At 43.4% G+C, this 12,162-nt stretch overlaps 1 protein-coding gene across 4 annotated transcripts in view; it reads right to left on the minus strand.

Annotated features, from left to right (window-relative positions):
* Positions 1 to 12,162, minus strand: part of iqsec1b (IQ motif and Sec7 domain ArfGEF 1b) — a 125,790-nt gene that overhangs the window by 112,376 nt on the left and 1,252 nt on the right. The window lies entirely within an intron of this gene.

Genomic DNA, 12,162 nt, shown 5'->3' on the forward strand with positions numbered 1-12,162 from the left:
TTGCTTCATGTTTTTTTTTACGTGGCTCTAATACCAGTCATAAAAAAAAAAAAAAAAGATTAATTCAATTCACAGTAAGCGTAAAAGGAAGATTTCTTGCTTCCCCTTTGAAGAGATGGACATGCAAATGGTAAGATAAATGACGCCCCAAAGTGTAAGGTGTCTTTCTAGCAGGTCCCTAAAGCTGATAAGACAATATTCTGAAAAAAAGGGTTAGGGTTAGGGTTAGGGTTAGGGCTAAGACACCCTACAAGCCTAACCCTAATTTTATAAAATCTCCCTTGAAGAGAACCTGTGCGACAGAAGAGGACTGATTGTCACCTCGTCACACAGCTGTGCCACCTTTTATCTTCACTGCCAACAAAAGCAGCCTGGATTTCAGACGGCCACTTGTAGGCGATAACTTGGACAAACACCACGGTTGCTGACCAAGGTATTAACTCTACTGACTACCGTTAACTCGACCTCCATTTGCATCCTTGAAACCCAAGCCAATTGACATTTCCTGCTCCCACACTGAACGTCCCAAGGATTAAAGTTTGTAGAAGTACTAGCGCACTTTTGTTACAAATGAAGACCTTGGCACTGGCACAGTATTGAAAACCCATTTGAAGGTTTCGAGCAGTCAACCACAGTTGAGCGCAAACCTCCATTTTTTTAAAAAAAAAATTTTAAACCACCGTCTATCAAAAGTTAATCTGAACTGTGAAAGAACTGCGGGCACATTTTTATTTGATAAATTCTACCTACACAGCAACTTTGATATCTGACAGCAAGGAAAGGAAGTGGGAAGGTTTGCGTGACGTCCTGTCAGGTTCAGAGGAATGTGACATAATAAAGAATGAAAGTGAGGAATAGGAAAGCGATTCACAGACGAACTGAAAAAGCTGCAGCTTATAGCGTCTTTAAAGGACATCCAATTAAATCTCTTGTCATTCAGTCCCTGCAGCATCACTTAGTCAGGTGTCATCTCACCCAATTGCTCATAATCATCCTTAAATTACAGCTGCTTTGTACTCAACACCAATTATCAACACCTGTCAAAGAGCCGACAGACAAAAAAAAGTTTATTTCTTTTGACTGCTTTGAGTTTGAGTCCCTCTATCACTTAACAACAACACAGAAGATGTGCAATACACATTTCTCATTAGGGCGGATCTCTTTAAGCATCCCCTTCAGCTTCCAGGAACATCAGTAACTCCAACAAGCTGATTTTCCATTTCAGTTTTCTATTGTGCCAGTGTGTAAGCTAGCACAACACTGGCTTTTACATCGGTCAAAGCTCCTCGGTACTTCCTGCCAACCATCTCACCATCTCACACACCAGCCGAGCAATTGTAACTACAAAGACTGTGAAAGTCCAAGCAGAGAGCTTGAGCGGCAGTCAAAGTTCAAGTGGCCTCTCCACTTTGTACTGCTTCATGTTAACAAAATATGTATCATACAAGTAGAACTGCATAACATCTGAGACAGCTGTGTTCACATTTTATTGTTGTTTTCGTTCCATTTTGTTGCATTTTCTACCCCAAATCTCGTAGCATGATGTCATGATAGCACAGTTGCACTTTTCCCATTTCCTGTTTTGAATTAAATATGTATTAGAAGGAGAAAGACAACGTGAAATAGCAAACAGCAAGACATTATAGCTGTAAGACACACGTGATGATGACCCATTGATTCATTGATGATCTCTGGTCTCCTTTCAAACACAGCTTTCAATAAGGAATTTATGCCGGAAATGTGACAAGAAAATAAGTAGCAACCTCTTTGTGTGTGCATGTGAGGTTTGATGAGGCCCCCTCTCACTCAACTCATGAATCACATTAACCTTTTCATTGTACGGATGATCTTTACATTCATATTCTAGGCAGCTGCTACTCCACAAACACTGACTGATCTGACTGATAGATCCAATAACGCATATTACTGATTATCTGGCATGATGGTTAATCACAAGCAACGCACTCTAAAGTATTTAACTGGCCCGAAACCAAATACATTTCTAAATGTCTCTTCCTATTGACATTTTTTTTTTCATAAATTCACACATATTTCTTCCTATACAACCTCAAATTTGACATATCTAAGCATTTCTAAACCTGCAATTTCTTTGCATTTGAGCTTCTCTCACTGTACCGTCAGCGTCGGCGTGCATCTGTGTCCTGCAGCTCCGAGTCCTGAGGTAAATATAGTCTTGTTATTAGAAACCACAGGCCTCTTTACTAATGCATGAAGGAGCTGATTCCTTCGGAGACTGTGATTGTGATACCTTATCTCTGTCTTCTCTCTCTTCCTGACATTCAGACCCCTTCCAGAGCCACGCTGCAGCTTTGACCTCGCTTCCTAAAACATTTCCTGTCATCTGCGTGAACCCGCTCCATGTGCGGCCCTGATAACAAGAAGGGGTACCAACGACAATACGGTACTAAAACACAGACACATAGAGCACAACGACAGACCCCGACAGGCTTGCGTCAGACGAGAATAAACGAAAATGTGAGTTTCTACCTTTTTGTGAGTTGACCATTAAACTTAACGGCAACGCTGGTAATGTGTTAAAGGTTTTTAAACGCAGGACGGAAATCTGACCTGCCCTCCATGAGATCAAAAGTGAAGGTGAATCACAACTTCCTGCAGCCCTTTTCAACATCAACACCAGTGCCTTTCATAACACGGCAGATCCTCTGCTGGGCAAAACTTTCCACTTTCCTTATCAATCACCGACCAGCTGGTTACCTTCCAACCCTCTTCTGGCATCAAACATCTGTGCAATCGCTCCTTCTCCCGGCTCAGGAACGCTGCATAAATGAAACCCTCATTTGCAATCCCAGATGCAGAAAAACTCATCAACACCTCGGCCTCCTCCAGGCTGGATTACTGTAATGCACTCCTCTCTGGCAAGTGCTCCTCTAAAGCTCCGAGACAGGGCTGCCTGGGTGCTGATGAGGGCGGGGGGGGGGGGGGGGGGGGGGGGTTGGGGGGGTTGGTAAGAAGCCATTACACCTTTCCTTCACACACTTTGCCGGATTTCTATCCATGTTAGAGTTCAATATGAAATCTCTTCATCTACCCCTCGAGTGCATTCACGAAATGAGCCAACCTCAACAACCTTCTCATGTCCCAAGCCTCCAGAACATCGACCCCTCCTCCTGTGAAAGCCCTCTGTTTACCCAGCCAAATCTTTTCACAATCATTTCACTTTTGTACGGAAGCACATTGCTGCCAACCTAGAAAAAAAACAGGGCTCAGTATGACTTTATAACGTGAAACTTTCATGTTTTTCAGTAATATTTTTTGAAGACATCACCTGTGTCTCACACCACCCTGTCTGAAGAACACAAAGGCAATGAAAATCAGGACAACATTTGCTGAATCCTCACCAAACCACTTTGGTCATCTTGATGGCAAGTAGCTTTTCTGGATGTAATTGGTCTCAAGACCACAGTGGCATAACAGCTTTGGCTAATGGAAGCTAAAAGGTGCTGAATAATGAAACTAGAACACTGCTCATAAACTCCCCAACATTGAGTCGTCTACAATCCTACGACTCTCTACAGTTGGATAGATTTAAACAAATCACCATGTGGTTACCCCAGGTGAAAATTGGGAGACCAGGCTTATTATCACTAAGTGACATTGAATCTAGAATTTTCTGAGTAAACACATTTTTTTTGCTTGAATGTTTTGCAGCATGAAACTTCTTTAAATGTTGCAGCAGTTCATAATTCAGGTTACCGCTGTGACTGGCTTTGATCTGAAACACCCACCGGCCAGTCGTCCCCACCGTGTGTAGAGATAAAGCCAGAGAGGGCAGACCGGCACGGTGTGGGCATGCACAGGGAAGGTGTGGACGGTGGATATCTCAATAGGAGGATGCCGAGGTTGGAACTGGCAGGCGGGGAGAGCAAAGAAGAGATTTATGGATGCAGTTGAAGAGGACAGTGAGTCGGTTGGTGTGAGAGAAGAGGACGCAGAAGACCATAAGCTGAAGATTCACTGTGGCCACCCCTGATGGAAGCAGCCTGAGGGGAAGAAGAAAACATTCCCAGTGTGACATGGCCTTGACTCAAAGTCACACAATGGCTGTTATATTAGGAACACTGAACCGCCCCCCCAGCTGCACAATATTACTACAAATTGAGATCGAGAGCACAGTCGGTACAAGAGGAGTGATTGCAAACAGCTAAAGCCATTTTAGAAACTATACAGAAATCAGAAAACATAAAAAGATATTTGCTTGTATATTAGATAACAATTTATTTTTCTGAGAAAAAATGCTGCACTCTTAAAAGACTCACACACAACTGTTTGTTTGTTTGTTTGTTTGTTTGCTTGTTTGTTTGTTTGTTTGTTTGTTTGGAGTGACACATGTATGGACAAATGCCATGTCTGGGACCAAGGTTGGGATTTAGCTCACTGGTGTTTCTGTGCACTTGGCCAGTGTGTGTGTGTGTGTGTGTGTGTGTGTGTGTGTGTGTGTGTGTGTGTGTGTGTGTGTGTGTGTGTGTGCGTGTGTCCCATCATTAGCAGGTATTTCCAAGCAGACAGACAGTCCCAGCTTGAAGCTTTCCCTGGAAGCCACAGATGAAATGGCACAAATAATGAAGCACATTATCAATCACAGGCAGGGGGCAGCTGGTTCAGCATACATGTGAGACACACACACACACACACACACACACACTTATCTGTGGCGCACACACAGAGAGAGCCTGAGGCAAAGGGAAGGGAGCAGAGGGAAGACCCAGCGAGCTCAGAGCACAGCCAGACATCATGACCCAAGCTGGATTCTCTTTCAGCTCACGGTTACTCTGCACATTTCTAACACACTGGATTAAGCAGTAGTAAAAATTTAAATAAAAGCCACACAATTAACAAGTACTCCACATTCAAAATGGCTAAATACAGCACAGTTAAACGGTCGTTCACGAGGAAGTGTTTTATTGAAAGGGAACAAAGGGCAATAACCAAATGATGAATTCTTTTGGTGATGTCCTTGAAACGGAAACAATTCAATTCTTCTACACTAATCTCCCACGTGCCTGCACATGGCTTGGACGGGTTGAACCCCCCCCCCCCAAGACTCTGGATGGAAGTCAGATTGTTATTCTCTCATCTCTGTGTTCACCAAAGACAGCTGGACATTCAATATTGGTTCAATACTTATGTGGAATGCAAGTATGACGACCTCCTCCTCAGCAACACACACACACACACACACACACACACATAAAATGAAATGCGGGAGTAATGAAAAGCGAACCGCCGTCGCCGCTCAGTTGTAGCAGCACAAGCACAACGACAGCGTTACGCAACCGTGGCCGTAGGTGCTGCCATAATCCCGTCTCCCTGACAGCAAGGCCCTAAATCTAGAGCAGCAGCTCGGATTTAGAAGTTCACCACAGTTCAGACTGACCCAACGGCTTCTGCTGTGTGGCGTGGGAACCTTGGGGATTACTGCCGCAGGGAATCGCTCCAGCGACCGGGGGCTCGGCTGCACATCTGGGGAGGTTGACTGAAATGCTGGGGATTGAATAATATGGATCAGCACTGTGGCGTCACAGTGGCCACCAATCACAGGGAGTGCCTCGGTGTTCTTTCATTTCCGCTGCGCTATCAAAGCACACGGATGTCCTCCTACACCCGTGGTTAGAAAATAGAAAGGACTTAATGGCTCTGCACACATGAGCACAGCAAAGGCTCATCTTATTGGCTTTGCGGGACTGTTATGGATTTATACTGCACTTTATGTTTCCTCTTATTTTATTGTTATTATACTGCCTAACAAATGGACATTACGAGGAAAGGTGAGGTGAAGTGGTCGGTAATGACTCACTCAAAGAGAACAATCAGTTTGCACATTTCTGCTTTATTTTATTTTATTTTTTATTTTTTTTAAAAAGCATTGTTGGCAACAAAATAAATGACTGATGCACTATTAAGAGGTAAAATAGTTGTTGAGTTTCCTTAAAATATAAAGTGAATTTTAAGCAAACTTCTGACAGTTCCATGAAAAAAAAGGGCATAAGAAATTCTGGCTATTCTATCATTTTAACCCGTTTCAAACTATTTTTGTTCATTGACATAGAATCCACAACAGCAAGTGAAGTGGTTAGTGTTCCAAATGCTTCAGTGAGTACCCAATTTGCATGCATTAGCGTGAGCATACGTGCCGACCAGTAAACAAGGAACAGAAAAAACACCCACACAGCGGCTGGTACACGATGATGTCATGACACCAAAAGTTCTGAATGTTGCATTTTTTTTTCCCCCTCAAGTCTTATCATCAGTGTTATTGTATATACTTAATGTATCAGTTAAATATCCGTGGTGTAACTTCATTCAAACGATTGAATTTTAACATTACAATAGGTTACAGTTACTTCCTAGATCTTCTGTGAAGAGGCCACAGATGTCTTTGTATGTCCTTCATCTTACGGAGGAGTGTATAAACTCCCTTAGCAGAGGTCTATCCCTGTACGAGCTACTGGTCTGTGGTTTAAACCAGTTTAAAACAGGCCTTTAACAGAAAACAAAGTGATTAAACAGCAAAGAGGCAAACGGTCGGCCGGGGGATCATTCAATTATTCATTACAGAAACGTGCAGAGTGAGAGTGATGTCTACTTTGCCTTCAGATTCTGCTGAACACATTTCAAATCTCTTCACACACACAAGAGGTTGTGGGAAATGAATCTGTTCACTTGACACTCAGTTAAAAGTGCAGCTGGCAATGACAGAGCATCGCAGGCATGCAAATAGCCGAGCTTCAAATGCAGATCTTAGCAATAATAAAGCCTTCATCCATGGCTGCTGAGGCCAATTATAACTCTTTAGAAGATGATAAAGCATTATGCCATCAGTTGCTATTTAGAATTCAACTGAAGAATTTTTGGAAAAGAGCTATAAATGCCTCTTCACGTTGCTTGGCGGTGGAAAAAATAAATACTTTTGTGGGTCTATTTCTGTTTATTCTCAAGCTAAGCTGATTGTCAGCAGGCACTTTGGACAGTCCTCAGAGAGAAAGGAAAATCAAGGCATCTTGAGTCCGTGAATGTGGAGATATGGAGCTTAAGTGGCCGGTTGCCTGAGAATGGCACTGGGATGGATGACAACTGGCTTCATCTGGGGAAAAAAGCAGGCTATTTTCTGAACTCATTAGTCAGTACACAAACCTTGCTACGACACTACAGTCTTTGGAGGTCAATGAGAAGCACATCATTTGGCTTTGGGACAAATGACGGGCCAGAGCAACCGTGTGATCATGTGGGTTTTTTATTTAAGTTAGAGGGGGAATTTGAAGGAACATTGCAGGTAGTCTACACTATGTACTGACTGTATGTATAGACCTACGTATGCCTAGCTGACCAATATGTCCAGTTCAAAAAGGCTGAATTCTTTGTCATGTCAGTCTTTTGCTTTTCTTCCAAAATCCATGAACTTTCCAAAGACTGCTGACATCATCTATCCAAGTTTTTCAAACATCAACCTTGAGACCTCTTCAAGTTCACAATAATCCAATGATTTCACTCAAGTGCCTGCCTACTGCACTGGTGTGAAACCATCCTCATTATGCAGGCCCACAGAAGATTTGTGGGTGACACAGAATTCCAACATGACCAATCCCATGTCCACAAAGTTCTGTGAAAATGTTGGGTGTACGATTTTAAACCATAATGTTTGAGCTACACAAGTATTTTTTTTAGTGATTCAAGGGTTATGTAGTCACAAAGGCACATTTTAACAATGATGTAATAATTTGTCTGAGCCCACTGGGCACATGATTGACTTTGGTAATAGCATAACTAAACGCCCTTTTCTACACCAAACTGAGGGGGGGAGAAAATTAGGCATATATGCGTAAGAGATTAACCTACTCGAGCACCTTGGAGACAAGGAAATATCTCACTTAACAAAGTCATTGGAACCCTCGTTGTCCTGCAGCTTTATCTCAATGTCTGGGCCCTTTGGGCCAGCTGTCGGAGATCCAGTGAGGGTATGTTTACTGAACCGCTACAGGCCTCGGAGGCAGGAGCGGGTTTGGCAGCGTGCAGAGACATTTGCCCAACATCACAGAGACGGAAAAACCACTTCTCCCCTGGGCATCTCCGAAATGTTTGCAACGAGGTTACAATCAAAACTGCCTCTTGGCAAAGACCCAGCTGAGAGCAGCCTGGAAACACACACAGGGGCTTCAGGTGTTGTAATAATTTGGTGATTTCCATCTCTTTCTGCAAAGCCAGCATTTATTCAGAGATTAGATAAACTAAAGTTTGGTTCAGAAACACGGTCCAAGGCAGTCTGGGTGCGAGGAAAGAGTTCAAAACACCATTTCACTTACAAAGATGCAGCACACGAAGACGACTCAATCTCTACTCTGACTGCAGAGTCACGTTTGCTGATTAGAATTTGGCAAAATCAGTCACTCTGCTAATCAGTCAAAATTTTAAAATGAGCGCTTACAAGACCCCCTCAGTCCACCTCAAACAACATACTTTACAGCAGGAATATACAGTAACATCGTCTTTGGACATTTGCCACCTTAGCCCCATTTTACATTTGTTGTGATGAACTTGCAACATCCAAGTTGCTTAGTAAGAAAATGTTAAAATTCCATGGCAACGTTGCCAGCTCCAACCGTGTGAATGCAAAGCAGCTGATCAGCATTCAGCAATTTCCTCTAAAACCATCTGTCAAAGACACCTTTGACTGCGTTTGATCAAGTGTTTACCACTGGCACGGTAAGCTGTCCATTTGTTCTAAGCCAATCCAGATCTGTTATTTAAAACTAAGATTAAAAAAAAACAAAAAAAAAAACTATATTTCAGTATGCTGGATGATGTGAAATTGAATGAAACTTCTCTCTGCTGTGGGTACATCAATGTGTGCAGAGGAGCTTTTGGCTTGGGACAAACTGGAAAGATACGACAAATTCTACAATAAATTCCAACACTTGCAAAGGTTTTGGGGTTTTTGTTTTTTTTTTTTTAAACACACAAATGTGATGGGCTTCTGGTTGAAGGGTGTGTGTCAAGGTCACAGAGTCAAGACCACTTTGAAAGGGGAAAAAAAAAAAAAAAGATCCTTTTTTTTTTTTTATTAAACTCTGCAATGTGGCTTTAGGAGATAACAGTGCCGCTGGATTGATGGGTGTAATGAAAATGACTGAAGTCAGGTTTGATCCCAGCAATGAGCCAAAGCTCTTAACATGACTAAGACGAACCCAAAGAATGTTTATTGAAGTCTCAAGAAAAAACTGTTTAAAGCAGAAGAAATCCTGTCCCCTGATTAGCAGTTGTTATTTCAACACACATACACACACACACACACACAAACAAACAAACACATGCATATACAGTTTATATATATACATACAAACATATATATACATATATATATATATATATACACACACACAGTATACACATATGCATGTATGTATATAAACAAGTGCATAAAATAGTCTAACAGAACACAACTTGGCTGAGGCAAGGGTATCACTCTTGGTTGAAGTTTGTGGAGCTACACAGGAGACAGGATTGTGTGTGTGTGTGTGTGTGTGTGTGTGAGAGCGCATGTGACAGAGAGAGAAAGCCACATAATTGCCGCTGCCCTCTGGCAGAGTGGCAGCTGAGGTGTGGTTGTACTGTTGGAGAGCCATGAAATCTCTTTGGTGATCTCGGTGGCAGCGTTTCTTCGTTGTGAATGTGAGTGACAACCCTTACAGAACTCGTCTCCTGGCCGTGACTGCAGACCTAAAAAGAATTGACACAGAACTGGTCTGGCAAGCACAGCCCTTCTTTAGGGCCTTCTTAAATCCTTAAGAAGGATCATATCTGGGAAACCTGGCCATTGTCACTAGCAGTAACCATGTCAACAATCCCTACAATTTATGTTTTACAAATTCATGGAGTTCCTATAAAAAAAATCCTATCAACCTGAAAAAGCAGCCATAGAAAGCACGGACATAGATGGCAATGGAGGCCCAAGCAAGGAACCGAGAAAATGCTTGAATTTGCAGCTTTATAACAGCCATCTTTTGCAAGCTTGCTTGACTAAACCCTGGCGGTAGGTTTCACATCAGAGAATGCTGACAAGTGTGATCTCTATTTCACACACACACATACACACCAGAGGTATAGTGGTTTACCAACCACTGAACCACCCCTTTCTAGCAGGGCCATGAAGGACCATAAAACACAACTTTTGCAGTCAGCAAGTCCACTGAAAAGGATTCAATCGTAAGACAGTTCATTACTTTGAACGGCTGCGTCTATCTCAGCAACCTTATTACAACCCTGCAGGTCTCATAACACGCAAGGACACGTAAGGCCTGACCTTGATGAAAGCCGTGTCGTATGTGAACTTTAACAGGCAAATAAAGCAAAGTAAACAGAGAACCGCGTTCCCACCAACCACCGCCATGGACACGCTCATGAGGCGCGGCGCTGTGGCACCGACATGATCCCTATATCAATATCAAAACACAAACACTCCTCTAAAGTCTAGTTTAATCTCAAGGCAGTCAGCTGTTCATTCATTTCACTGATTACCTTGAATTACAGAGGTCCTGTTCAGTTGTGTGTGTGTGTGTGTGTGTGTGTGTGTGTGTGTGTGTGTGTGTGTGTGTGTGTGCGCATGTGTGAGTCAGAGGCCCTGGGAGAAACAGAGCTACCCCGTCATCCCGTCCAGTCAAGGCCAGGACTGCATGTTAACTGAGGTCAGAGCCGAGAGAACAGCTGACGTGGCTAAAATGTTGACAGAGCTCAAGGGACAAGACTCCGCGATCAGCTTTTTGTGGATACGTGCACAGGGGGGGGGGAGACCTTTGGACTAAACATGTGTGCTGGACTGAAAGCCAGCTAGAAAACAAGCATGTGCCACAAAAAGGTTGCAGTGCAAGAAAAAAAAAACCCCAGGGAGCAGCCCTTACGTTTTGCTAACTATTTATAACCCCGTGCAAATGATGAGCGCGCAACTATGGTAATGACGCTATAGGTCACAAAGGCCTTTGCAGCTCCGCCCTCTGTGGAAGCAACCAGGAGCAGGTCCGCGTCCATGCAGCCGTGCTGAGCAGAAATGCATTTTGCGAGGGTCGTGTTTTCGGCGGTAGCTGAACTGGCAGCGGCCGATCCGGAGGCGTTGATCATTAAACCATCCATCAGACTGCAGTGCAGATAACCATTCACTGACAGACAAGCTGCGGTTTTAGACTCATGAGGTATGCAGATGGAGGAGGGACCAGAGGAAAGTCGAGTATAATGCACTGATGTGGAGTCGGACCATTTGTCAGACGTCAGAGATCTTGACATGCCATTTCTCCCTTTGATTTATCTTTATGCAAAAGGCTGCACACAGTGTTGCGATTCAACGAGTGAGGTGGTTTGTTGCAGTAAAGCATCGACGGAAACGTCGAGAAATTTAATGAGTATTGAGTACTTTTATTTAATCCCACGCACGCTCACCTGTGCAGGTTGTTATGTCCGGTAATATTTTTGAGCAAGTGTTGCAAAAGATGATAAACTACTCATACAGATGTCAACATCCTCGAGGTGTGTGCCAGTTCCATCCTAGAGGTCGGGGTGGCCTGATTGAGATTCTGTCTGGCTGCACCAACAGAAAAGATGGATTCAGCATTTTGGACCTCGGTGCCTTTTGAAGTCGGGGTATCCTTTGATGCTTCAATTTAGACAGCCCTCTTAAACCCGACAGCACGTCTAAGTACCACACTAAATCACTGGGATACTTTTATTGAATGTCCATTTTCCCTACAAGAGGTAAAGGCAAAGTGAGCACCTTGTTAGGTGTCCGAAAAAAAAAAGATCCAAGTCTTTCTTTGTATAGCGCTAACAAAGTTACAACAAATGATCTCCAACCGGACTTTAGATGAGATTTACAGCACGTCCTAAAGCGCCACACACAATGACTGGTTTAGCAGACTACAGCATCTGGCTGATGCTGTGGCTGAAATGCAGCCCCAGGTGATTTCCTGGAGCCTAACAGAGAAGAGAAGGTGATGTACGGCGCAGTGTCAGCGCCACATCTCGATAAACCAAGAGATGAGAGCTCAGCGAGCTCTTGCATGGTGACCTATTGAAAGTACATTGACAACAACGCCAAGAAACTGCAGAAAAAGACGACGGCACGGTAGTCTCATAACGTGT

This window comes from Nelusetta ayraudi, unplaced genomic scaffold, assembly GCF_046127955.1.
Source record: "Nelusetta ayraudi isolate G7.1 ecotype Tasmania unplaced genomic scaffold, CSIRO-AGI_Nayr_v1 ptg000146l, whole genome shotgun sequence".
Taxonomy (NCBI): Eukaryota; Metazoa; Chordata; class Actinopteri; order Tetraodontiformes; family Monacanthidae; genus Nelusetta; species Nelusetta ayraudi.